The sequence below is a fragment of the Cygnus olor genome, chromosome 4 (genome assembly GCF_009769625.2).
Source record: "Cygnus olor isolate bCygOlo1 chromosome 4, bCygOlo1.pri.v2, whole genome shotgun sequence".
In the NCBI taxonomy this organism is placed as follows: Eukaryota; Metazoa; Chordata; class Aves; order Anseriformes; family Anatidae; genus Cygnus; species Cygnus olor.
In genome coordinates, this window is record NC_049172.1 from 42,134,764 (window position 1) to 42,147,182 (window position 12,419).

The 12,419-nt window shown below is 38.0% G+C and overlaps 1 long non-coding RNA gene across 1 annotated transcript in view; it reads left to right on the forward strand.

Moving 5' to 3' along the window:
* Window positions 1–9,813, forward strand: part of LOC121070017 — a 30,583-nt gene extending 20,770 nt beyond the window's left edge. Inside the window, exon 3 of the long non-coding RNA XR_005819827.1 lies at window positions 9,737–9,813. This is a non-coding gene — a long non-coding RNA (uncharacterized LOC121070017). The remainder of the gene's footprint in view (window positions 1–9,736) is intronic.
* The last annotated feature ends 2,606 nt before the right edge of the window (window positions 9,814–12,419 follow it).

Here is a 12,419-nt window from a genome sequence, read left to right on the forward strand (position 1 = left end):
ATGTTGGGAGTTGCAGGATATCTCATTGGAGCTGATAAGCATGAGAGGTCATTTAGCAAAATGTCAGAAGCAGTTTACCTTGCTCTTGCTTAGGCAGTGCCTGTGTATTCTGCGAATGCCCAGAGCACCAGGCCACGTGTGACGCCACCATAAGAATGGAGTCTGAAATTTCCCCTGGGATCTGAGTACATGTACAGAGAATTTTTGTAGTGGAGGAGTGTGTATATACAAGAAAGAGACAAACAGAGACTGAAAAAGAACTGCGGAGAAGTACGTAGAGGAGCCTGTGTAGCAGTTGAAAGAAAGCCAAACGAATGCTTGGACTTGCTTCTTCTTTTAAAGAAAAAGTAGCACGTGAGAGAGGTGGCCAGAGACAGTGAGCATGCTGGGTAGCATTTTGGGTACAAAATCTCATGGAAAGAGTCTTGGAAGTATAAGCAAACACTCCCCATCTCTCCCTGATGGATCCGTGCAGAGCTGGGGGAAGACAGAACTTTATGCACATTTATTTTAACTTAAGTGGGATCGCATCAGAGAGATGTCTGATGCCATTGCCAATTTCACCTTCTAATGCAAACAATATGAGACTCCCCACATATATTAGCTATATGTTTGGGTCAACTGGAACAGTTTTTCAGTTTGTATAATTTGAAATTAAATACAACTGAGGAAATTACCAATAACAGAAGAGCTACGTACTTTCTTTAGCTGTTGAGGAATCCTACTGGAACTCGCTATGTTTTGAATTCCATTCTGAAAAATCTACCAGTTTTCATGTTGCAAAACTAATATCCTCTTTCCTGTAAGCAACAGTTTTACATTCCCCAGTCTCTCCTTTGTTTCTGCTCAATCTACCAAATGTGGCAAGCTTCTTTCTTATGTTTCTTTATGCTTCAGAGCTAATCATTCTTTAAAATAATCATTTATTTTTCCAACCATAAATACATCACAGCACAGAAAATGCTAAGTCACAGAAAAAATGCATGTTGCAGCTGGAACTGATATTCAGTACATTAATTAGATCCTTCCTCCAGTCTTATGAAAACACAACTGAACCATAAAACAAAAACACTACACTAGCTCAACTAAACGTGCATCAGTTACTCATCAAGGAGTGACTCTTGAAGCTCCTATTTTCAACTGTAGTCTTCAACAATAAAAGTAAATCCAGTAGAGAGCTTAGTATGGATTGATAGTGCTACTTATTGCTGTTGCACTCATGCAGGAGGAGACTGAACAAGGCTTTAAAATATGAACTGAAGTGACACTAGCCCCCGGCTGTCCCAAAACAAAGCTGCTTGGGTAAAGGGGTAGGGGTGGCAGATAGAGGAAGAATTATCTCAAAATGTTGAGAGAATGAGAAAGAAAAAACACTCTGCTGATAGAAAAATAGGAGAGAAACAATGGAAGATAAGATCATTTTCAGAAATAAGTAAAAAAAAATATGCATCTGCTAAATAACAGTGACAGAAAAAGAGATGTCGGGGCAGAGAAAAAGCAGTTTGGAATTGCATGTCATGGTTACCAGGCAGTGGTGTAACCTAGTCAGTGTTTGAAAGTTTGCTTACAGACAGGACTAAATCATGTGTGATTAATAACTCCTAAGAAGGCAGGAATTGAGATCAAAAGCTGTCACTTGAAAAGCACCTGTTAGCCTAGCACTTGATTTGGGAGGTAGCTGTTTTAATAGGTTTCTTACTTTTCAGCTTAATTTCCTAAGAAGGTACAGCTTTGGTCTTTTTTTTTTTTTTTTTTAAGGGTCACTTGCTGAATGTCTCTTAGTAGGTCTCCCCCAAAAAAACAACAAAGAAGCAAGAGTGCCTTCCCTCCCAGACTTTTGAACCAATTACTCACATTTAACAGAGAATGAGGGACCTAAAGAGAAAACTATCCCAAACAAAAGGTAATGAGACCTAACATAGCAGAGATATTTCTTTAATGCTGCTCTTGATGGGAATATTCAGGAATAACTCAGCCAAATATCAAAGAATCTGTGTGGAGGAATAAACAGAATGAGAGGTTATCCACTGAAAAATCCATCAGTGACAGGACAAGAGATGCCCTATTAGACAACAGAGAATTAATTCTGGATTCTTTCATGTCTAATGACCAAACCTAGCCTTACTACAACACAATGCAAAAACATTTGATTTCAAAACAGGCTTTTGAGGAAAACAGGATCCTGTAGCTCCCAAAAGCCTACAGCTGATTCGTCAGTTGCCTGAACTTGAGTGTGCTGGATGTCTCTGTGCCTACTTTGTGCACATATCTGAGCTGAGTCCCCAGAGCAGGTTTTCCTACACATGAGATCTCTGAAAGGCTCCCGTTAGTAAAAGGTTTTTTTCAAAATGCTTCAGGTCTGTCTCCAACAAAATACTGTTCTCTAAGCTTCTGTTCAGGTTTCCCCTCTTGAAAATGAGTCTTGAATTCTCAGAGGCAAGATTGGAGAACTGAAGCAGTTAACTCCCCTTCCTTCCCATGCAGTCATGCAGTAAGGTGCTCTCCTGGGAAGTGAGAAATGTACAGCTGTGGAGGAAAATTAATCCCAGTCTACCATTTCCTACATACATCTTGTGAGCACTAGGTTACTCAGTAAATGAGAGGGTATCAAGACTACTCCTTAGTTGTCAGAGTGAAACAGGCATCTTGAAGAGATGCTTCATGCTGGGAGTCCAAGTAGAAGGACCTTCCTCAGAACTACTGTAGGCCCATTCTGGATATTTTCCTGCTGAGTGACAAATTGAGATGGTGCTCGTCTCAGTACAATACATGTTCTTTTTCCCATTCCATGTTTCCTACCCATTTTCTTGTCTAGGAATGTCACAGAGGGTTTAGGTGCCAGACATCAGAGTGTTTGCTGTGTTGTTCTGGTCACTTTTGATATTTGTGGAGCACGAGCTGTACTTGTTTTATGTCAAGTACAGAAGTGCTGTTATGTTTTCTATTGTTTGTTCTTCAGCAAGTCATAGTGTACAAAACATAAAGTAAAATGAGGCCAAATTAGTAGACGTGCATGAAGCGAGTTCAGCTTATCTTGATAAAACTTCTCTTCAACGACACATAGAAAAAATAAACAGAACAGTAATCCAAGAGATTAAAGAAGGGATTGACTTGATAATCCTTGTTTTATAAACTGACAACTGTTAATATCAGAGTTGCAGTCATTGCTGAGTTGCAGATTAGCCTGTAGCTGTCAAAGGATTTTTCATCACCACTGTTGGAGGGCCAACAGATGATGTAATCCAAGCATAAGGACCTGATCCCTAGAGTAAAAAATGTTTTGTCTGTGGAAGTAGGACCCAGAATGAGTCTTCATCATTAATGTCAGGCAGATGGTGACACCCTAGGAAAGAAGACCCTGGAACCATATGTATCATAAGGTATCTTTAAATTCAGTAAAACCCATCATTACTTACTCTGCGTGCCATACTTTTATATTATTGGCTCCCAAGTACCATTATGGGTAATAGATTTACCATCTATGGGTGTAGAAAACTTTTTTGTGTCTTTGTTGGACCAGATGTTCCTGAACAAGAGGTCGGTTGTGGGACTTGGGGTATCAGTCTGTTTTTAAACAGTGGTTCAATAAATCAGCTCCGCTGAACTCCTAGGCACCAGGAAATTGAATGAATTCTTTTTAATGTTGGAGATACAGGAAATCTCTGCTAATTGTCCTGTTTGTAGTGTTTTTCTGTCAGGTAAGCTGTGCATCAGAAACGATGCTCACCTTGAAGAGTTACTCAGATACCTTTGTAATAGAGAAAAAGGTAAATGGCGTCTGTGACCTTGCCAACGTCATCATTTCTCTGTTGACTGATAGCCTAGGAAATTCAGGCACAGTTTCAGGTCACCTCTTGCACTGGTTTCAGGGACAAGGTGCCCTCAGTCTTGTTGGAATGCCTTGATCTTTTAAGCAGAAAAAGATTAGATTTAGTACTAAGTACTCGGTTGCTAATTTGACGCAGGCAAAGGAATGGAAAAGCAATTCTAAGTCTGTGGAGTGTCTCACTGCATTTTCAAATGACAAGGATAATTTTATCCATTCTTCATGTTAATGAGAATATTAACGAAAATAATTTGATCAAATCTTCTACAAGTTCTTTGAAATAGGAGTGTGCCTCTGGTGTGTGTATTCTTAGAGGATCTTGAAACATCTTGCTGTAAATATTGAAGGACTTAGCTCTAATTAGACTTTAAAGAGGTAGCAGAAGATAAACTGAGAATGAATTGGCAGTTTCAGAAACAGGAAAATGTAAAGCTCTAAGGTACATTTGCTAGTCACTTGTAACAGCCATCTCATTTCCTCTCTGGTACTTACAGAAGTCAGTTGGTCCCTTTTCTACATAAGCTAGCATAAAAACCTGTCAACATAAAATGAATGAAGGTTGGTTGTTCTATAAACCATATGGTCAAGTAAAATCAGAAAATAAAGGCTTGATGAAGAAATCACTTGGTGAGGGTCTGTACAGGAAGTTACATGATGTTATACAGGAAATAAGACTAGATAATCAAAATGGTACTTCTGGCCTCAAAATACACAAATCTGTCCAAAAAACAAATTTTGCCTATGTTTGATGAGGAAACTGGTGGTTGCTTTGAAGTCCCTCAAACTGAGAATAGAGCTTAATAGATCTTAAATCAAATGGAAACACCTTTTTATGTCTAATTACAATAATAATTTTCTTCATTTAAGAGCAAATAAGCACTTATCTATTTAACTCAAATACAGGGTTCTTTAAATTTTGCAAGACAACATTTACAATGCTTTTCTCACTTCCTGAAGTGGAATGTAATGCTGTTAATATGGCATAAATCTTTTCTCTCACTTTCTTTCCATTTGTGTGTGTGCGCGCATATGGTAATAGAGATCAAACAGGATTAAAGAATAAACCTGAGGGGATTTTTGTTTTGTTTCATTTTTTAAGATAATGGCATTTACAGATAAATGCTAGAGCAAATACTTACACATATGCGTTTATGACATTTTTTGCTTACTATCACCAAGCTACTTGTCCAAGACCATAGTTGTCATAAACAAGATCACAAGACTTCAGCTATCATTTGATTCATTCATTTTCCTTCTGGGACTTTATCCAGTTAGCCTTAAATAAAGCTACTCAGGAATTGGCCTGCTTTATGTATACATATGAATCAAACGGGAGCTGGAGTGCTATGTCTATGATCTTGCAATAGTAGCTTAATGTTGATGACTAAAGAAGAAAAAGAAAATCAGAAGACAGTAAAGGTAGTGTGTTTCTTAAATATTTATTTGAACACTTATCTAAAACAATTTTCAGGGCATATAAATATCCTTGAAGCATGTTTGATCTCAGTTACTTTATTGTTCTGGATACTAACCCTGATATATAATATTATCTTTCTTTTTTAAAAAAGTACTCTTTTCAGAAAATGTTACTTTGCATTTAATTTAAAGATATATATGTCTGTTAGATTACAAGCATATTAGCTCTGTTTAAGGCTTTGAACAGAACCTTCAAAACTGAAATATGTAATTAACTCTTTCTTTGTGATTTGTCTTAAAAAATCTATAGACTTCAGTAAGCTTAGCCAAAAATTAATGCTTAAACCAGATGAGAATTACTGCTAATGTAGAATTAAGAAGATCATTGCTCAGCCTAATCATTTTAGTGTGAATAGAGACAATCTGTAAAAGAGTATAGATGACAAAAAATGCTTAAATCCACATTCCTTTTATCTAGCTGTTTTCATTTGAGGCTAGAATCCAAATAGCTCTGCAAATGCTTTCTAATGAGATTTTGAATTTCTTGTAACAATATCGCTGGGAGCGATACTGCCTGTGAATTTGCTGAGATATAGCTCCTTCTTGATTTAAAATAATTCTTTAGAAACATTAAGGATCTTAAATTTTAGTTCAAGAAATAACATTCTCAAATCTGACCGTAAAATTGAACGTTTATTTTATCTGACTGTGGTAGCATGTCGTTGTAAAGTAAACCTTTAGCAACAATCAAAATTTAATACCATGTGATTAGGAATTTAATCAGACCTAACTGTATTTAATATCAATCATAAGTTTTATGATCAAACTTAAAGGTATAATGGGCAGATATCAAGTTAAATGGTATTGTTGCCACTGAAGTTAGTATTGACAGAAACCAGTTTCTGTCTCTGTTAGGTGTTGAAAGCAGTATTTACCATTACTTGTAAAATATTTGCAAGCATAACCACTGGAAAGACTAACAGTTTAATGCATTTAGAGTTTGTATTAACCTATTTGCTGAATTTAATGTGCATGGTTAGGTATTAGACCTACTGTAGCACTTCTAGAATTGCTGTGCTTTCTTTGAATTTGTGGCTACACTTAGTTGTTGTCCTTGGTTTTGTTCTTGCATTTATTCTTCAGCGGTAATTGTAGACCTGTTTTTGATACCCCTCTGAAGGAGGAATACCTAATTATAATAAATATTACCAAACCTTGGGCAGAGGGCTTGTTCAGGGTTGAAGGAATTTGGTTATAGGATGGGCAGGAGTTTGTGGAAGCCCAAAGGGCTGGAAGGAGAGAGTGGCTGGGGCATTTTATGCATTGAATGTTTCACTGACTTTCTAGGCACATTAAAGTTTTTCTCACTACAGATGAAAACCTGGTCCTACAGCTGCTGATTTTTTTTTTTTTTTTAATGGCCAAATGAATAATTGGGAAAAATACTCATAGAATCATAGAATATCCCGAGCTGGAAGGGACCCATATGGATCATCGAGTCCAACTCCTGGCACCACACAGGTCTACCCAAAAATTCAGACCATATGACTAAGTGCACAGTCCAAATGTTTCTTAAATTCTGACAGGCTTGGTGTAGTGACTATTCCCCTGGGGAGCCTGTTCCAGTGTGCAACCACCCTCTCAGTGAAGAACCTCTTCCTGATATCCAGCCTGAACCTCCCATGTCGCAGCTTGACACCATTCCCGTGGGTCCTATCACTGGTCACTAAAGAGAATAGATCGGCACCTGCCCCTCTGCTCCCCCTCATAAGGAAGCTGTAGGCCGCGATGAGGTCTCCCCTCAGCCTCCTCTTTTCCAGGCTGAACAGGCCAAGTGACTTCAGCCACTCCCCATACGTCTTCCCCTCTAGGCCCTTCACCATCTTCATAGCCCTCCTCTGGACACTCTCCATCAGTTTCATGTCCTTTTTGTATTGTGGTGCCCAGAATATATATATATGGGTGATCACCAACCACATGGTTGGTGATATATATTTATATATAATTGAGAAAATTGAGAATTTCCTTTGTCATGCTGGTTCTCTCTCTCTTTTTTTTTTTTTTTTGGTGTGTGTGTGTGTGTCTGTACCTATGTGGGTAGAATAATCCACCTCTAGACTGGTAACCTAGAATTGTTTTAAGCGAAAAGTAAATTGGTCGGTTTAGGAACAGGCTTCTTCCCTGAGGTACAAGACTTGAACTGATTACCAGCAGCAGTAGCCAACACCACAGCAAAGCGTGTTGCTGTGTGAGGAAGACTCCAAGATAGCACTGTGGTCCCTGCATGGTTGCGATTTCATTTCCCCCAGCTCTGGCCTTTCTGTCACGCTGATATCCAGGAGGGGCCCTTACTGTCACAGGTATCACAACAGAGAGAGATTTACACAAATATATGTCTCTTTTGCTATTGCTTTGATGCAGTGAGTAACTCTGAGCTCTCAGTCAGGATGACAACATTTAACCTTACATGTTCTGGGAAGTTACTCATGTACTTAGTGACTATGAATATTATTCAATTTAAGCCCAACTCCATTATATAATGTTATAATTCCTTTTGGGCCTGCATGGTTAGCCAGTCCATTAGGATGACCAGAAAATGCATTATTTCTTTACTGCAGTTACGCTTCAATTAAATCAAATGTAAAAGGTTTTATTTTCTGAGGTGTCAGAGCAAAGAAAAGATGTTTTTTGCTTGTACCCCTTTCTAATTTTTTTCCCCCAAATCTCTGTTCTTTATATTTTCCCAGATGGGAAAAGGTGTACTTGATGAATATTCCTGTATTCTCACACAGTTTTTTTTGAGGAATGGAGGTGGTGGCTGTTTCTTTTTCAGCACAGAAGTGTTGTGTTTTCATGTCTCAAGTACACTTTGCTTCTTCTGATGATGGTGACATGTTTTCGTAATGGCCAGAAAGAGAAGCTGGGACAAGTCATACTTTGAGAAGTGCTTGCATTAAGCAGCATACTGTCCTTTACTACATGTGTGTTTGATGCTTGGGTGGATCATGTGTGGCACTACACAGAGCTGTCCTGCACATTCAGCGGTCCAGTTTCTGCCAAATCCTCCAAAGTTTTTGACTAATTGGGCACTTAGGAGGTTTACCCATGCCGCTTTACGGAGTGCAGGTGTCAGGGTTTTGGTGGGGGGCTGCTGCCATGGCCCTTGTGCGGAGAGGCCCTGTACCAGACACAGCCGGCTCCAGCAGCCCCACCGCAGGGCACTGGTGGGCCCAGCAGCCATGATGGTGGCGCCTCTGGGAATAAGTGCTGAAGAAAAGGCAGAAAATGATGCGCAGGCAGAGGAGGGGGTGAAAAAAGAAACAGCAGGGGGGAGCACAGTGGAGTAAGATGCGGAAGAGGTGCCCCAGGCAGCTGGAGTAGAAGTTGCTCTGAAGCTTGTGGGGAGGACCACTGTGGAGTGGGTGGATACAAACTGACAGGAACTGTGGCCTGTCAGGAAGAAACTGCTCTAGGCTGAAGCTGCTCCAGGCCTGGAGCAGGGGAAAGTGTGAGAGGAAGGAGCTGCGGAGGAGAGCTGTTACCGGCTGATGGCAAACCCCCAAAATGGTGTGGGCGAAAGTGGTGTTTTAATTTTGCCTTTCTCACCATCCAAACCTATTTTAATTGACAATAAATTGAATGTATCTCCCCAAGTGAAGTTTGTTTTGCCCCAAACAATACTTGGTGGGTGATCTCCATCTTGACCCACAAACTTTTTTTTTTTTTTTTTTTTTAACCACACTTTTTGCCTTGTTTGAAGAGTGGGAGGGAGAAAGAGTGGCTTGTGGGTGTCTGGCAGCTGGCCACTGTCAGCCCACCACAGCTGCCTAACACACTTCAGACTATGAGGCTTGCAGATTAGAAGTTTTCTTCCCCCTCTCCTCCCGCAGCACTGCCCCCCCCCCGAAATTTTTACTCTTGGAAAGTCAATTACAAAATAAACCATGAAGAGATTTACACAGAGCTAAATTAGTGTTTTTGTTCATGAAATGTGTGCTTATGGAAGTTTATATGTGTAAATTCAAAATAGGCCTCTACATAAGTACTTCACATTTAGTTTGATAAGAGCAACGTTAGTCAGTCTGAATCTGCTTTTTAGAGAAAAAAGAAAAAAAGAACAGTTACGTACTAAACATAAGGGCTCTGAGTTTTTTGGATTGATAAATAACGAGAATGTGAACTGTTTTGTTTATTGCATTTATGAAAGTTGTCTTGCAATGTAAAATTATAACAGGTTTTACAACTCCATCCCAATTCTTGTCTATTCCCTTCTGGTAGTTAATGATGCAGTTTATTTAGATAATAAAAGGAAAGCTCACTCCCATCAGACAAACAAGGTAGTTAAAAAACAGGCAAACAAACAAAATACTCTTCTAGTCAGGTATCTTCAGTAACATTTCTAGGCTTTAACAATTTTGCTGATTTTAACAGTGAACTAAAAGTAATATTTTCTTTTAGACTGTGTCATAACTTATACTCACTGTCCTTCCACAGTTCCTTTATGTCGTGACAGATTTGAGTGTCCTCAGAGCTGATGATGATCTACACTAGAAGTGACTTTCCCAGGTTTTGTGAGTAGCACCAGCATTTACTAAAAATGAAACAGTGCTTCAGAATTTCATATGCAGGTTTGATGTACTCACAAACTATTTGCCATAGACAAAAAGACAGGTACTGTCAACTTCTCTTTGGTTTTCTTCTAAACATCTTCTTAGTTGTGCTATCAAGGACAATTACTCCATCATTTGCTTGTGTTTGTACCATATTAGAGTTTTCTGGGCTTAAGCACTGCAATCTATCCTGATTGCTACCAAGTAATCCTTTGCAGACTTGTAAATCAGAACTGTGGCTGATTTTCAGCAGCATGATTGTCATGTTTTTAAAACTTTGCTAATTAAAACTTTATGAGCATGCAATTAAAAAGCAGAGAAGTTTCCCTACAGTGCAAATGGAAGCATGCTATAGAGTTTCAGAAAAAAAAAAAAAAAAAGGATTCCTTAACATTGGCTTTTCTTAAAAGAAAATAAAAAATAATAAATTGACATTTGGTGCTTTCAGGCTTTTCAAACTGTTTACCACATTTATCTTTAAAACTCTCACACAGTTGACTTAACAGTATAAATGTAACAAATCAGTCTGCTTAGCCGGACCTTTTAACTAGCTGCAGCATCAGGTAGAGTCTTTGTCACTGTTTTTGTATGCTTAGTGAAAAGAAGTCTTTTAAATAGAAAACTTACTGTTCACAAGTGTGAAATATTGCTTCAAAAAGGTTTCTGGGATCCAAAACGTGAGCAAACATAATTCTGTGAAGGCAAGGTTGTCGGAAATCTAGAATGAAATTCAAGATAAAAACAATTAAGGATAAAGGGAACAGATTAAATAAGATCTGTTAACTTTTACAGTATGTCCCTCTGATGTGTTTCTATAAACAATATTAAAAAAAAGTAGATCCTATTGAAGCTATTAAGATGAGCTTGTCTTTTGTAGGTTTTATCAAGTGACCCAAATCATGACTGCTTTGGTTTGAATTTCAAACTGGGTCATATATAGAGTGCCAACACTTAATAAGTTTTAGTGTTGACAAGTATTTAAATTCACTTTAAGTATCTACTACCATTTGGAAGACGCACAAAACTCCAAACCAAAAATTAATTCACTTTGAAGTGCTCCATCCGGTCTCAATAAAGTCATCACAGTACTGCACAGAAAAACGAACATACATTAAGCAGAATAGTTTCTCTTCTACTGCAGTTTTCACTTGAGCAATCACATTTCTGAATGTAGGATTTGGAATTAGAAGAAGACAACAGAACACATTGAAGTACTGTTTTCTAGAATGTGCAGGATCTGATATGATTTTTCTTTCCTTTGTTTGCAGCAACTGAAACCCAGATGAGGAGTAATAATGCTTTAATTGGGAGATCTAATAATTATTTCAGTTTTTGTTGTTGTTGTTTGGTTTTAGTTTTTTGTTGCTGTTGTTTGTTTTTTGGAGTTGTTTTGCTTTATTATTTTTTCTGTCTGTATGCTACACTAGCTTTGATTTAGACATACATATTAATTTTCAATGTCTGTTGTTTGGTGGCTTTAATATTCTATCTACCTGCTAGACTAGTCTGATCACACCGTACTTTCTGTTAATCTTTTGCTTTATAATCCAATGAAGTTAGCTGGTGGTGTGAAGCATGCGTTTTTTTTTTCCTTTTCTCAGTGATTTTCCAGGAAGTCTTGCTAGTATAAATGGTCAAGAACTACATAAATCCTATATAAATACTGGAGGACTACAAGGCATAGCTTAGAAGAAAAGCGCAGTTCAGTGAATGGGTCACTGAACAACCATGGAATGATTTCTGGGCTTTCTGCTCAGTGTTACCACTGGCTTTTTTGGGCACCTCTTCTCATCTTGCCTAACATTTAATTTCCTGGTCACCTCTTACCTATTGATCTGGCAACCATTTTAAGGCTCTTAAGGATAGAATTTTTTCTTCTGGTAGGCACTGAACAAAGAGAAGATCTTCTGACTTTGTCTTGTATCACAGACTTGTTTAGTTCTTAGCATAATGCCAATCTGTGTATTACAGGAATCTCTCTTTCTGTAACAAATATAGTAAAATTAACTTCAGTTTTTAGGACTTCTAGAGGTGAATCATTATGTTGGTGTAATGCAGGAAATGCATACACAGAGAAACACATTTTATCACAAAAAATGGAAAGCAAGTCAGAGCAGAAGGCATACTTTGACATTTATTAACATGCAAATTAAAGATATAATTGCACAGAATGGATAGTGCCAGAATGCCAAATGGCAATTTCCCAGTATATGTTATGGGATTGCAGTACTAATTATGTGTGCATTCAGTGAGAACCAACCAGTATGGAGCTAAGTAGATGATAGTTCTTTGGAAAATGTACATATATTATTACATTGTGTATTGCCCTACCAATGCTCTTGGTTAGGTATTAAAATGCAAACTTAATTTTCTAATTTATCTGTGCTTGACTTTGCATATTAAACATCTGTATAATGTACTGTATAATGTACTTTTTTTTTTTTTTTTTTTTTTTAACGTTACAAACTAGGGAGGGAGGAAGGGATAATGAAAATGCTATGTCACTGGCAGGTTTTAAAACTTTAGGTTACTGTGTTACCTTGAGCATCACAGCAGTAAAGTACTAA